The following is a 13,676-nucleotide window of genomic DNA, read 5'->3' as shown; positions in this document are numbered from 1 at the left end:
TTTGTCATTATTGTGTAAGACCAGTGCCATTAAATTTTAAAGTTGCGTTTTTACATGTTTTGACATACTTTGCCATAAAGTTGATGTTGTAGGCTATTAAAACCATTAGACTGTAATAACACAGAACTGCAAATGCTCAATCGTTGAGCGCATGAACAATAGTGAATATTACTTTTAAAATTCAACAGTAGGCTATTAAGACGAAAACGAACATTAAAACGAGGCACGGCTGCACTGAATAAACACTGTAAAATCCGATTAGTTCAGCTTACTCAAAAAAAGCATGCAAACCGATTGCACTTAAAAAACGAAGTAACGTGAAATAGGAATAGTATGTAGTACTAACAAGTGCATGTCTAGTAGTGTACACTTACAAGAGAGTTCCAGTAACTTAAAACTAATTTGTATAGTATACTTGATCATTTACTTTAGATGTACTCATTTATGCTAGTTGTGTTAACTCTGATGTTTTCTGCATACAACTTGGAATTACTGAGTTTACTTTACTTTAAAAGCAATCCAGTTTACTTGTTAAAACCATGCAAACCGATTGCACTTAAAATAGCAAGTAAGCTTTACTCCAATAACTTAAGTGCTAATCATCTATTATATATATCATTGAGAATACTTTCACAATTTTACAAAGATAACATTTACAACTGGACAAATAAATTTAAGGCAATGATACAGTTCAAAGGTAAATTTATTGTATTTGTTTTCTAAACAACTGACACAGGGGTGGTCCACACAAGTTTGCATTGGGGTATACAATTTATGTAAATAGTCACTTTAGGTTTTTACATTTAAAAAAAACAACAAAAAAACGGAAACACTTTATAATAAGGTTTATTAGTTAACATTAGGTAGTGTGTTAACTAACATGAACTAACCATGAGAAATACATATAAAAATAAATATATTTGAGACAATACCCTGACTCTAACAGATTCTCAACAAACAGCTTTAACAATTCAATACATAACAATGACTCACTTTAATCAATAACACTTCGGAGACCAAACTTGGTATAGAAGTGCAAAAAAAGTGGCTACATTCATTAACGGTGGAATAGTATTTCATCGTTTAAGCCTAAACGATGAAAAAGCAATGTCTCTCAAGCACATACATTAGAAATGAATACACTGACAGGTTCTTAAAGGGTTAGTTCACACAAAAATTTTAATTCTGTCAGTAATTACTCACCCTCATGTTGTTCCAACCCCGTAAGACTTTTGTTCATCTTAGGAACACAAATGAAGATATTTTTTGATGAAATCTGAGAGGTTTCTGTCCCTCCATAGACTGCAATGTCATTGCAACTTCCAAGGCCCAGAAAGGTAGTAAAGACATAGTTAAAATAGTCCACGTGACTACAGTACTTCAACCTTAATGTTAGCACAAAAAGTGTTCTCGTTGCTTCAATATTAAGGTTGAAGTTCTGTATACTTCACATGGACTATTGTAACGATGTTTTTTTCTGGGCCTTGAAAGTTGCAATGACGTTGCAGTCATTGGGGGGTAGAAAGCTCTCAGATTTCATCAAAAATATCTTTATTTGTGTTTTGAAGATGAACGAAGGTCTTACGGGTTTTGAATGACATGAAGGTGAGTAATTACTGACAGAATTTTCATTTTTGGGTGAACTAACCCTTTAACTTTCTCATGAACTAATGGGCTGACAATTTTAAACAAGTGGCTTAGTTAACCTTTTATTTTTCCATCAACTAATCTAATTCCACTGTCATAAACAAATGTAATCTAATGCCAAACATCATCAATCTTGCACATTTGATTACTCAACCGGAGATTGTTCAGAGATTGCAGTTTTGGTGAGAGTTTTCTGTCTCAAAGCAAGCAACAATTTCTGAATGAAGTTAAAAGTATTTTTCATGTCTTTTGGGTAATCCAAATTTAAAGCATAAAACAGACCAAAATAGATGCAAATTGCCTGAGGCAGGTTCTGCAGATTATCCATTACAATACCTTTTGCAACAATGATGGCAGTAGACACTGGGCAAAGGTAGAGTTTATTTAGAGAGGGAAGTTGACAGTCAGCACCCCAACAGATAGTTGTGCCCAGGCTTCATCAACATCACCTGAATGAAACCAAACAATAAAAATATTACAACAGAGAAAAGTGAAAAGGCATGATCTATAAATTATAAATAAAAAAATTATTTTCCTCAAAAACCTTAATTTCTTTTTGACTGAAGAAAGAAAGATATGGACATCTTGGATGGCATGGGTGTGAGTAAATTATCAGGAAATTTTTATTTGAAAGTGAACTAATCCTTTAAGATTAGTCCACAGTTAAAGATTTTTTTAACAAAACCCCACAACACTTTAGACAACAGCTAGATAGATTGTAAGCAAAACCATGATAAACTCAGAATATTAATACAAAATTAAGGCTGCAGTAAACTCACCCCTGTATTAATTTGCTGCATAAGCTCATCTAATTTCTCTCCAATGCTTCTTGAAGACTTGAAGATTGTGACAAAGCGTGATGTGTAGCGATCCACAGCACCATAAAAGTTACTCTGCAGATCTGTGGGGACTATCCTGTTAAACGCTGCAAACACCTACAACACAGGCAAAAAAAAGAAAAAAGAAAGGCATGGGACAGTGTGGAAATCTTTCAATGAAAAATTATTTTTGACTTTTCTGATCTTTATAAAAAATATCTTTCAATGCATGCGGTCAGGCCAACAGGCCAATTCTAAAGCCAAACCTAAACAGAATGTGGTTTATAATGGTGGAAAAGGGTATGAATAAGTACTTACTTGTCTCTCTGTAAAAAGAGCTGGTCACTGCTCCATCTGCATCCACAACTTCACGTCTTTGCATTGAGAAGGTCTGGTCCATCTTTGATGCAGTGATAAAGTATAGTTGAGTAAAAAAAAAAGTCAGCGTAAAAAAAATAAAAATCACTTTTACAGTGCTTTCATTACAATTTGAATTTACTCAATTTAAAATAATAATAGCTTAATGCTGTCGTGAAATCACATACTGTCAAAAAGCATCGCATACTTCATCTCTGCATAAGCTGCAGATTACATTTAACTGTAGATGTGCGCCATTTCACCAGATTTGGAACCTTAATAATTAAACCAATGCCAACAGAGGAGAATGCATCAGTGAAAATGGTAAAATAGAAAACCATAATTCTTACATTTGGGACAAATAAATCGCGTTTCAGGCATTCCAGGAACTGTTATGGTACCTGATAGTTTTATGGCAAAAAAAACAAACAAACAAAAAAGCACAAAAAACAAACAAACAAACAAAAAAAACAGGTCAAACCATATTCTTCAAGCTCTAATTATCTCAATTATTTGGTAACGTTAGACATTAAGAAAATCAGTAGAAATTGGCGACAGACAGTAAAAAAAAAAAAAAACAACATTCACACAAAAGTCGCATGCTTGATTACTCACCTTATTTTTATTCCAAAAACGTAGCGAAGCTCCAGATAAAAATGTAGGTAGTCTGTCAAAGTCTTTCCACATCTGCCAAAATGGACGCCGAAAATGAAATACGCACAGAATCTATTGCGCATGCTCTCACAAGTGCCGCTTCTTCTTCTTTGTTTTTTCTGCACATTAGGCATGCTTTAATTCACTGCTGCCTCTCACTGGTTTAGTAACGTCATTGCATCCTTTGTTGTTACTTGCTTATTTCAAGTAAGCGTCACTCAAACGATTGAGTAACTTGTTATTTTCACCCTGCAATTGACTGTAACTCAACAAAACCTAGTAAGAAGTATGCATTTTATATTACTGAGTAAAGTTTACGAAGTATATGTGAGTCAGGAAAGCTATTGGATTTTACAGTGAATGAGTAGCCTAATGTTAAAACAAATAAAGTTTGAAATCTGAGGGTGGAAAAATTATTCAATTTGTAGGTGAATATTCGAAACACATAGGCTCCAAGTCACAATTCATTCATACATAAGCACTTGTTAAAACTACATTAAGGACTTGTATGTCTGTACTTTTACCATTGAAGTGACCACACACACACACACACACACATAAAACGAAAACTGTGTGACGCTTTGCCTCCTCTATAGGCGTCGGTTGCAACCGTCAGTTCGTGATATGGTCACGTAATTGAATCTATTGATTCGTGCCACGGACACGTTTATTTCGTTATTTTCGTAATACCAGCACGTTTTTTAAACTAATGTATTTTCAATGGGAAGCGTCTTTCGTGATCACAGCACGATTCTTTCTGCCTGTCGGGCTGCAGCAGAGAAGCTGTTTAATCAACATTTATTCACGAGATTTTATCTTATCATGGTTTATGTATTTTTTTAATGTTATTATTTCGGTCTTATTGCCAGGGAGGCTGGATTGCTTTGCTGTTTATTGATATTTTTAAAATTATATTTTATCAGTAGGGAATCGCGCTGAAGAAATCTCGTTCCGAACACATCGCGATATTTGGCATCAGTTCACGTGTGTCAGATGTTGGTAAGTAAATACCGGTACGTAAATACGCTGTCCTAATAATGTGTGATATAATGTCTTTTCTGTTTGTCGATATTAATCTGCCATTATATCTGCCATCTCCACGGAGACTTTGCGTTTCATTGCTTTCTAATTCAAAACAGGGTGATTAACACTGCCTGTCACGTGACGTGCTATAGGCGTAGATATTCATATCAGATTAAAAATAGTACAATTAGTTCCAAAGTTGTATTTGTAGTAGAAGCACAGTAAAAACAACACTTACCATGCTTTTACCACAGTAACATTAGTTTTACTGTGATAAGTGTAGTAAAAAGAAAGTAATCAAAACTTACCATGCTTTTACCACACTATTGGTAGTTTTAATGTGATACTTATTGTAAATGCACAGTAACCACAACACTTACCATGCTTTTACCACAGTAACCTTAGTTTTACTGTGATTGGTGTGGTAAAAGGACAGTAACCACAAAACTTACCATGCTTTAAACCTCAGTAACCTTAGTTTTATTGTGATTGGTTTAGTAAAGGACAGTAATCACAAAACGTACCATGCTTTTACCTCAGTATTGATAGTTTTAAAGTGATATTTGTTGTAAATGCATATTAACCACAACACTTGCCATGCTTGTAATGCTTTAATGTAACATCCAATATTTGTAAGGTAAATCAGTACTTTTTCCTTTAAATAATCCTATATATTATACAATGATATTTTCTTTTCTCTTTTTTCAGCTGAAAAGACCAAAAGGGCCTTTCGGACTCAGTCAGCCCATTATTGTTTGAGGACAAGTAAACGGAGGAGACGGACAGCTGCAAAGGCAAATATTCACAATGGTATGTATGTGTTGGTTTTAACCATACATTTTTTTGGTTATCAAGCATTTGTTGTTTCTTAAAACTTTTCTCACAAAACCCATAGCCCAATCAGTACAAACATAGTCTCAAAGTCTTAATAATTCACAAGATTTAACAAGTTGTCAAATTCGTACGATACTCGTACATATTTGTATACTCGTACACAATCCTGCAGCTTTTACTCCTAGTGCTGTCATTGGCTACTGCCTCAATTCCTGTACATATTTATCGCAATATTTGTAAATCAGTTGCGCCCCTTCTTGGAAAGTTGTCGGATGTCACACACACTGTCAGAAAGTTTATATTAATTGCAAATTGGTCCCCGTCTGTTTATGTTCCAGTGATACATGATGTCTCTTCACACCTCATAACCTACCTCTGTTTGCAAGAGTGGAAAAGCTTATCTGACTTGTCACATGACATCAGATACTCGATTATTTTGTCGTAATCAGATCAGTTACACTGCTGATAACTGTCCCGTAAATCATTTTCATGATTATTGCTTGCTATTAAAGACATACTTTTATTCATAGAAATGCCCACATATCAGTGAACTTATTACATAAAAATGCTTTTAACATTTAATTATGCAACACTCTTTACAGAAAACATATCCTACAGTTATAAACGGACTATTTGCAAGTAATGTATTAAAATTACCTTCCTTTCTGTTTTGCAGGATTACTTAGTCCTTTTTTTAAAGCTCTACCAATATCAAACTCAACAGCTCTTTTAAGAGCCAACCATTACAAGAGCTACTAGTGAGTCGCAGCGAATCTTGCTGTGATCAGCCCTTCCCAGGTGAAGTTTCTAGAATATTGCAATCAGTATTTACTCATCAAATGCTCTCTCCTGAATCGTATGGTAAATTAACTTATTTATTACGGTCTTAATTTATGTTTCAAGAACAATAGTAATTGCACAGAGAGTAAGTCGAGACTTTCTTGTTTTACAGCCGAGAAGGAAGACCAGTCCTTATATCAACGCAAGCTAATCGAATAAGTCCTTTGTTTCGGGTGAGGAAGGAACATCTGGTGCCCAAAGAAGACAGAAATGTGTGCGAGTCCATTGGTATGTTTTGTATTGAAACAATGCTGTAAAATGTAGTAGCCTACATCATTTGATGTTGACAATTTTACATTGTACAGGTTTTTGACCAAGTGAAGCTCTTGAAACAATTGACAGAAGAGTATGTTGTCTGGAAAGAAATCAAGCATCACTGGCAAAAGCTCAAAAGAGACCATGCCTTTCTTAAAAATCTTTTAAAATAGGTTGCTGTTGATATAGGTAAAACTGTTTTTGTTCAGTACTTAGCTTATATTATGTGCTGCAATATATATATATATATATATATATATATATATATAAGAGGCATGGAAGTTAGATTAATGGACAACAATAATCAGTACAAACGTCTTGTTTTGAACTATTGTTTAATAAATATAAATAATTCGAGCAAATAAACTTCCATATGGAGGATTAAATAAGATTGAATGTATGTAGTAAGATTTCATAACTAATCACTGACACTGTACCACAACCGCGTCAAATTTTATGAATTTTATTCACCAACATCAGGATGTTGTCAGTGCAAGTCTACCACGAGAGCTGTGGAGAGGATAATGGCATCTGTGAGGAACGGTTATATCTGCAAAGACTGCCTTTGAAAAGAATGCAGCAAAATATCTAACTGGCCTGACTAGGTGATGTAACGGTATAGCTACAGGAAATGTTAAAGTGTTTTTGTGTTTTTGTCAAAGATGTTATAATCTTTAACAAAATGTTTGACATTATTTGACAAGCATACACACATACACGCACACAAAAGACACCAATGCACAGAAACACACACCTATAGCCTACAATATGATCAGTTAAGTTTTAATTGCATTTTTAATGAAATATTCGTTAAACTTTCTATTTAATGAAATACATGGTGTTGTTGCTATATCACACTAAAGACAACAGTGTCAATTTACTGTTAGAAATAAAATGATTTCAGCCGAAATTACCTGTGTTATTCTATTTTTATATTGGCCCATTTTATTTGATGCTGTGCTGTGGCTCAAGAAGGTACCTGCTGATACTCTAACTCATCATTTTAAAACATTATACTTTTTTATCATAAGTAATTTACCAAAACATGGCCCATTTTAGCTGACTTTACCCTACTTTGATGGTGTAATTGTACTGATTATTGCTGTTCATTAATCGAACTTCCATGCCTCTATAGTGCGTGCAGAATTAGTAGGGACGTTGATTTTCTGATCATATTTTTTTTCCAGGCACATTTTACCAATTCCAAACCACATTAATCGTAATAACTGCTATTAATTTTGTATTTAATAATTTATAAGTGATATATAATTGTTCATGAAGGCTGGAAATGAAAAACACCTTTAATTCAGGTGTGCATAATTATTAGGCATGTTTTATTTTACAATATAAAATAAGCCAAAAAGAGATTTAACTCAGACTGAAAAGTCAAAAATTATTAAATCCCCATGAGAAGGATGCAATACTAATGCAATACTAGAAATTGCAGTTAAGGCATGACCATTGGACAGTGAAATACTCAGGGTCAGACAAAAACAGGTGGAGAAGAAAAGACACATGTTAACTGCAAAATAATTAAGAATTAAGGTGAAAAATTAAGTGTGAAACCATCAGGAACTCTTAAGTCTCCAGTGCCACCATTTTCCAGAACTACAACCTGCCTGGAGTCTCCAGAAGAGCAAGGTGTCAGGGTCTCAGAGACTTGGGTTAGGTAAAGAATCCTAAAAAATGACCCCCTCTTAATAAGAATCACAAGCTGAAGTGTTGTGAAATACATGAAGACTGTTCTTTTATAGGCTTTATAGACAGACAGATTGAGAGTGACTCTTGAAGGACCAGCACCATCTCGCAGAGATGGACTAAAAATGAACTCCCAAACTTACAGTAATTATAATGTAATATATAATTATATATAATTATATATAGCCTACCAATACTAATGCTCGGACACACTCGGTCTCTCGCGCGCGCAGACACTCTCGCGGATGAGACGTTAAACCGAGGTCCTAAATCTCTGTGGTCATTAAAAATCCCATGGCACTTCCCGTAAAAAGAAGGGATAAAAAAACCCGCACCCACGCCAACAACAGGATACAGTTTTTTTTGTGTGTTTTTTTTTTTTGACAACAACAACAACCAAATATTAATTCTGCCCGACAAACTAATTTTAAAGTCTAAATTTAGTGACGGCAATTTCAAAACACTGCTTCATGAAGCTTCGAAACCTTTTTGGAAAAGATTAAAAACAGAAAAAAACAGTTCATCGCAGTGGCGGCTGGTGAAAAATATCTTAGGTGGGGCTGTGACATATTCAGTCGGTTTCAATAGTCTGGTAACCATGGGAGTCTTATAGCGTAGTGGCTCCGAGGTTGTGGAATGCTCTTCCTCAAGACATCAGTCAAGCATCCACCCTTCTCTCCTTCAAAAACACATTTTCTATCTGAATATTACTCTTCAGCTCACAGTCTGTAAATTCTACATTGTTATTGATATGCTATTTGTTTGAATCCCTCTTTGTTTGTGTCTTTAACCTAAGTTTGTAAGTGACCTCTGAATATTAGGCCTACTTTCTGCCCTTGGTATGTGTATTGTGCTTTGATGTTGATGTTTATTTTGTTCTATTCCTTAACCCAGTCTCAGTGGTTCTCAAACTTTTTAGAGTTGTACCCATGAGGCTTTAACATCCTTCTGTGTAGCCCCCACTCTTCAGTCACAGTATTTAAGGGACAAGTAAGGGACAATATTTGCCCCCTTAAATCTAATTTTCCAGTGGATTTTTACCTTTACAAATACCTTTATAAAATAAATAATACTTTAAATAATAAATGTTCATAATAAATGTTGAATAGAGAAATATGCAATTATGGTAAAAAACGAAGTGATGCTTTTAAATATTAAATTAAAATTAATTAAATTAAATTAAAGGTGGTGAGTCATCGAGTCATTCATTCAGAAATGAAGCAAGTGGCTGTAGCCTATTTATGAATTAATCATTGAATCATTGACTCTAATGATTCGTTCACAAACACTGCTGTGTGCTGCAGTTCTGCTGTGGCTTTCGTTGGAACTATTATTTTGTTGTAAAAAATACTGACAACTGTATTGAAATGAACATCACTTAATATTAATATTTCGTTTTTTGAACTGTTGTATAAAATCAATGTCACATTTGCAATCGTGTGGATCTTCATATAATGTGATCAACATTAAACACAGGAACTCACACACTTTGTATCGAAGAGAGTTTGATTCTTATATCGATCTCCATGCACAGCCTGTGTCTATATTTGTTCTTCATGCTAGTAAGTGCTAAATCCCTACTTTTACAAAGGTAACGTACATTGTCGAGAACGGTAGTAGACTAGCCTATAGCGCCCTAGCGCCCTCTATTGGCCAGCCGCCCCTGGTTCATCGTTTCTGTTCTTGCGAAATGGCGCACTGTCTGACTGCTTTTATAGTGTAAACCACACATAGTAGAGGTCCTGAGTAAGATTTGTATGCACTTCATTTAGCGGAGAATATATAATGTTATAGACTAATATGACCCCATTGAACAACGTGGGATGTGTGCCACAATCTCTACCCGGGACGAAAGTCCTGAAAATGACCACAACCTGTGACACTATTATCACACTACAGGTGAATGGGACTTTTTCTTCCCTTAATAGATATCCTCATACATTTCTACCAGTTTAGTCTTCATATTAAGACAAATACTTTTTGTATTACATTTTATCTTAAAAATAAAATAAGCAAATTAGGCAATATCTCATTAAATATGCGTACATAAACCCTTGAAGCTACAGATTTTCTGAGGTGATCACAATGTTCACAATGACCATGATTATAAGGTCATAGAAGAGTGTAAGCATTCTGATTTGATATAAAGAAAATGGCTAAAAAACAGTCAACCTATTAAGCAACATACAGGAATTGCCAGTTACAGTTCACAGTTGAGGAGCTACTCCAGCATGAGATCACCAACTCTGCAATCTTCTTAGTTGACAAAGACAGTTACTTGAGGAAGAGTGCCAAATCACAACTTGGGACTGAGCTGCTGAAGTTGTGTCCACAAATAGATAAAAAAATGTCCAGATACCCCCCCGCAAACACACGGCATCATTATCGACGACTTCTTTTAAAAAAGTCCCTTGTTTGTATACAATTGTATTTATAATTTTCTCATTCAATACAGCACAAAACACGACACCCCCCCCCCCACACACACACACAACATCCACACTGAACATCTATAGAAACACAATTAAAAATATCAAACCAGAATTCTTACACTTACACTACATGGTCATTGTGAACATTGCGATCACCTCAGAAAATCTGCAGCTTCAAGAGTTTATACAGTGGGGAGAACAAGTATTTGATACACTGCCGATTTTGCAGGTTTTCCCACTTACAAAGCATGTAGAAGTCTGTAATTTTTATCATAGGTACTCTTTAACTGTTACAAATACAGAAAATCACATTGTATGATTTTTAAGTAATTAATTTGCATTTTATTGCATGACATAAGTATTTGATCACCTACCAACCAGTAAGAATTCCGGCTCTCACAGACCTGTTCGTTTTTCTTTAAGACTCCAACTCCAATCCAGAAAAGCAGAATTTAATATTTGGTACAGAAACCTTTGTTTGCAATTACAGAGATCATACGTTTCCTGTAGTTCTTGACCAGGTTTGCACACACTGCAGGGATTTTGGACCTTGAGATGCTTCTTACAGAGTCACTCCTTAGTTCCCCTGGCTGTGTGTTTTGGGTCGTTGTCATGCTGGAAGACCCAGCCACGACCCATCTTCAGTGCTCTTACTGAGGGAAGGAGGTAGTTGGCCAAGATCTCGCGATACATGGCCCCATCCATCCTCCCCTCAATACGGTGCAGTCGTCCTGTCCCCTTTGCAGAAAAGCATCCCCAAAGAATGATGTTTCCACCTCCATGCTTCACGGTTGAGATGGTGTTCTTGGGGTTGTACTCATCCTTCTTCTTCCTCCAAACACGGCGAGTGGAGTTTAGACCAAAAAGCTCTATTTTTGTCTCATCAGACCACATGACCTTCTCCCATTCCTCCTTTGGATCATCCAGATGGTCATTGGCAAACTTCAGACGGGCCTGGACATGCGCTGGCTTGAGCAGGGGGACCTTGTGTGCTCTGCAGGATTTGAATCCATGACGGCGTAGTGTGTTACTAATGGTTTTCTTTGAGACTGTGGTCCCAGCACTCTTCAGGTCATTGACCAGGTCCTGCCGTGTAGTTCTGGGCTGATCCCTCACCTTCCTCATGATCATTGATGCCCCACGAGGTGAGATCTTGCATGGTGCCCCAGACCGAGGGGGATTGACCGTCACCTTGAACTTCTTCCATTTTCTAATAATTGCGCCAACAGTTGTTGCCTTCTCACCAAGCTGCTTGCCTATTGTCCTGTAGCCCATCCCAGCCTTGTGCAGGTCTACAATTTTATCCCTGATGCCCTTACACAGCTCTCTGGTCTTGGCCATTGTGGAGAGGTTGGAGTCTGTTTGATTGGAGTTGGAGTCTTAAAGAAAAACTAACAGGTCTGTGAGAGCCGGAATTCTTACTGGTTGGTAGGTGATCAAATACTTATGTCATGCAATAAAATGCAAATTAATTATTTAAAAATCATACAATGTGATTTTCTGGATTAGATTCCGTCTCTCCTATTGAAGTGTACCTATGATAAAAATGACAGACTTCTACATGCTTTGTAAGTAGGAAAACCTGCAAAATCGGCAGTGTATCAAATACTTGTTCTCCCCACTATATGTACACATTCAATAAGATATTGCCTAATTTGCATATTTTATTTTATTTTTAAGACAAAGTGTAATACAAAAAGTCTTTGGTGGTGGTAGAAATGACAATGAATTAACGTGAATGTAGAGAAACAGTGATATTTATTAGAAAAACTCTTAAACTCATCACACTCAGTAAACTCAATTCACAAAGTCATTAAATATAACCACCACAACTGTTTTTAGTGTAGTGCTGAGTTTAACAGATGAATGGTTACAGTGCATACTGTAAATAACTGACACAACTGATGGAAAGTCAAAAATATAAGCAATAAATTATGCAACAAAATTGCATTTTCATTCATCTAAATTAAACCAATTAATATAAAAGTATAATTTAGACATACAAATAATATCATAATATAAATATAAAAAGTATTGTAATTTATTATATTATAATATAAAAAGTATTACACAAATCTACTCTTGCAATCCATATCAATTGTACTTTGTAACCATAAATGTCATTTCCACCACATACTGTCATTTCCACCACAGAGGGCAGTGTGGTGGAAATGACATTTCTGTAGTTTTTTGTGAAAAAATGTAAGATATTTCACTGATTAGCTTTGAATTAATACTTAACATTTCATGTATGCAAAATACTCTTATTTAACTTAAATTATTTTACTTTTAAAAACACCCTTGAAGGTACAGCATGTTTGGAAATGACGTAGAATAATTATATTAACTGATCAAGCAATATTTACCTTGATTTTACTGCTTTTGTTCTTGATGAAAATTTAAAATTGCCTCCATGTCCAACATGTGCTCTGATGTCTCTGAACATTTCCATAGAAACCACCTAAACAATCTTTCACACAAACTTTTTAAAGCAGGGTTTCTCAAACTCGGTCCTGGAGGGCGACTGTCCTGGGGTGCGTTTCCCGAAAGCATTGTTGGCCAACTATGGTCGCAAGTTCATCGCAATGTCCATTGAACTCTATTGGTAACGAGGGAACTTGCGACCATAGTTGGCTAACGATGCTTTCGGGAAACGCACCCCAGCACAGTTTAGCTCCAACCCTGATCAAACACACCTGTGAGTTTCTAGTGATCCTGAAGACATTGATTAGCTTGCTCAGGTGTGTTTGATCAGGGTTGGAGCTAAACTGTGCAGGACAGTGGCCCTCCAGGACCGACAGTGTTGTGGTGGAAATGACACCAATACTGCGCGACAGCTATATTTTGTATAAAAAGTAATATTGATGGTGGTCTCACATTAAATACTATAATGTATTTTAACTATTTTACTAGTGCTTAATTTAGGTATATTAATAGTTACCAGATAAGTCATATTTTTAAACTGTATTTTGATTGTTGAAGTTAAAAAGTCTGGGTGTGAGACAAGGAGAAAACAGTGATTTTGACACCTATAAGAAGGTTGAAAAGTATGAAAAAATCATAATAGAAAGGTAGTAAAAAGTTTTTAAGGAGGTTTTATTGTTAGTTTGAAAAAGAA

General features: G+C 35.5%; 1 protein-coding gene and 2 long non-coding RNA genes across 3 annotated transcripts in view; 2 read left to right on the top strand and 1 right to left on the bottom strand.

Annotated features, from left to right (window-relative positions):
- LOC311072984 (uncharacterized protein) overlaps positions 1-13,676 on the top strand; it is a 1,552,487-nt gene that overhangs the window by 852,616 nt on the left and 686,195 nt on the right. The gene's annotated exons all lie outside the window — the stretch shown is intronic.
- LOC311073589 lies at positions 1,632-3,736 on the bottom strand. Its single transcript, XR_014604176.1, has 5 exons — positions 3,438-3,736; positions 3,173-3,223; positions 2,784-2,865; positions 2,427-2,582; positions 1,632-2,096 (listed from the first exon to the last, which is right to left on the bottom strand). It is a non-coding gene; the product is annotated as an uncharacterized lncRNA (long non-coding RNA).
- LOC311073562 lies at positions 4,398-5,309 on the top strand. The gene is made up of 2 exons (XR_014604171.1): positions 4,398-4,475; positions 5,208-5,309. It is a non-coding gene; the product is annotated as an uncharacterized lncRNA (long non-coding RNA).

This window comes from Abramis brama (genome assembly GCF_963993115.1).
Source record: "Abramis brama genome assembly, chromosome: 22".
NCBI classification, from domain to species: domain Eukaryota; kingdom Metazoa; phylum Chordata; class Actinopteri; order Cypriniformes; family Leuciscidae; genus Abramis; species Abramis brama.
The sequence above is the reverse complement of the archived record's forward strand: the minus strand, read 5'-3'. Positions and strand labels throughout refer to the sequence as shown.